The sequence below is a fragment of the Pseudochaenichthys georgianus genome, chromosome 12 (assembly GCF_902827115.2).
Source record: "Pseudochaenichthys georgianus chromosome 12, fPseGeo1.2, whole genome shotgun sequence".
In the NCBI taxonomy this organism is placed as follows: Eukaryota; Metazoa; Chordata; class Actinopteri; order Perciformes; family Channichthyidae; genus Pseudochaenichthys; species Pseudochaenichthys georgianus.
In genome coordinates, this window is record NC_047514.1 from 21803872 (window position 1) to 21806633 (window position 2762).

The following is a 2762-nucleotide window of genomic DNA, read 5'->3' on the forward strand; positions in this document are numbered from 1 at the left end:
AAAGCTCTTGCAGCAGAAACCTATCTGTTAGTGCTATAGCCAAATTTAAGGAAGAGATTCAACCAATACTTAACTCGATAGCATGTCTGCATGTAGGGGAGGAAACTTATACAAAATGTACACCACCCCAAATTGATCATGTTGTTGATAGTGCTATAGATGCGCTGCGAATAAAATTAGATTCTGTTGCTCCTTTGAAAAAGAAGAAAATAAAACAACATAGATTAGCTCCATGGCATAATGCCGAAACCCGCAAAATAAAGCAAAAGTCTAGACAACTTGAAAGGATATGGCGTTCCACTAAACTTGAAGAATCTCGTTTAATTTGGCATATTACTCTCAATGAATATAAGAAAGCACTGCGTAAAGCGAGAGCAGCCTACTACTCTTCATTAATAGATGAGAATAAGAATAATGCAAGATTTCTTTTCAGCACTGTAGCCAGGCTGACAGAGAGCCACAGCTCGATTGAGCCTTCTATTCCCTTAGCACTCAGTAGTAATGATTTTATGTGCTTTTTTAACGATAAAATTGTTACTCTTAGAAACAAAATTAATGACCTCTTGCCTTCGACCAGTATAGTGTTATCAACAGCTCCCGGAATCGTAAGTTCTAATATTACACTAGATAGTAAACTAGAATGCTTTTCAGCCATTAACCTTGAACAATTACATTCAATGATTCTCTCTTCTAAACCATCAACGTGTATGTTAGACCCAATTCCAACTAAGCTGTTGAAGGAAGTTTTTCCATTAATTAGCACTTCTTTATTAAATATTATGAATATGTCTTTATTATCAGGCTATGTTCCACAATCATTCAAAGTAGCAGTGATAAAACCGCTTCTTAAAAAGCACAACCTCGATCCAGAGGTTTTAGCCAACTATAGACCTATTTCTAATCTTCCGTTCCTCTCAAAAATTCTTGAGAAAGCGGTCGCAAAACAGTTGTGTGATTATATATACAACTATATTTATCAATCAAGCCTGATGAAATTAATCATCTAAATAAAATTCAAGACTGCCTTAAGGACTTAAAAACGTGGATGACCTTAAACTTTTTGATGTTAAACACGACCAAAACTGAAGTTATTGTACTTGGCCCGAAGAATCTACGAAACAAATTATCTAAAGACATACTAACTATGGATGGCATTAATTTGGCCTCCAGTGAGACTGTAAGGAATCTTGGTGTTATATTTGATCAGGATTTATCCTTTAACGCCCACATAAAATCAATTTCAAGGACCGCCTACTTCCATCTACGTAACATTGCAAAAATCAGGCATATCTTGCCTCAAAACGATGCAGAGAAACTAGTCCATGCATTTGTTACTTCAAGGCTGGATTATTGTAACTCTTTATTATCAGGGAGTACCAAGAAGTCAATCAAGTCGCTTCAGCTGATTCAAAATGCTGCGGCTCGTGTACTAACCAGAGTTAGGAAAAGGGACCACATTACTCCTGTTCTGGCTGCCTTACACTGGCTCCCTATAGAACACAGGATAGAATTTAAAATTCTTCTTCTCGCCTACAAAGCCCTTAATGGGCAGGCGCCATCTTACCTTAAAGAACTCATTATACCCTACTGTCCTACTAGGGCATTGCGTTCCAAGAATGCAGGGTTGTTGGTTGTTCCTAGAATCTTTAAAAGTACAATGGGAGCCAGAGCCTTTTCTTATCAAGCTCCACATTTGTGGAATCAGCTTCCAGTTTGTGTTCGGGCGGCAGACACCCTATCCGTTTTTAAGAGTGCGCTTAAGACCTTCCTTTTTGATAAAGCTTATAGTTAGGGCTGATTAGATTCAGCCCCTAGTTTTGCTGATATAGGCTTAGTTTGTCGGGGGACATCTTACTTCTTCCTTCTCTCTGTCTATACCTGTGTACTCTCATGTTCCGATTAACCCAGCTTCCCCAAATGTCTTTCTTTTTGGTGTCTATATACGCTGGGATCCGGAGTCATGGATGATCCTGCGGTCCTGTGTCCTGGATCGCGAGCGCTGGATCTTGAGTCGTGGCTGTGGTCCTGGATCATAGGTCCTGGATGGATATCCTCGTGGATTCATCTTCCTATTATACACACATGCATTTCCAAACATTTGGACTACCTATGTTGCAAATGTATTATCTTTTCAATTTACACACGGCATCTATTGCACGTCTGTCCGTCCTGGGAGAGGGATCCCTCCTCTGTTGCTCTCCCTGAGGTTTCTCCCATTTTTCCCTTTAAACTGGGTTTTCTTTGGAAATTTTTCCTTGTACGATGTGAGGGTCTAAGGACAGAGGGTGTCGTATTGTCATACTGATATTCTGTACACACTGTGAAGACCACTGAGACAAATGTAACATTTGTGATATTGGGCTATATAAATAAACATTGATTGATTGATTGAATTACCAGGGGATTACTGAAACTACCATGAATTTAAGAAAATGGTAGAAATGAATCCAATCTGAATTTTAAAGCATTACTTTAGATCCCCTCCCTCTAAATGTATCAATAAACATTAGAAAGTGATGCTCCTGACTACCATACAAGTTTAAGAAGATAATATTGGTTTGAAAGAATTCAAAGCTATAAATAAACAGCAACAGGCTCTTTAACCAAGGCACTGTTAGTAACATGTAAACTAGTTGTTCACACTAATCCTAATATTATCACTTAATATTAGCAAATTCGATTTTATTTTTTAAAACATTGATGTAAATACATACACATATCGATTTGTTGTATAAATATTGCAAATCAAAACCTTTATTCAC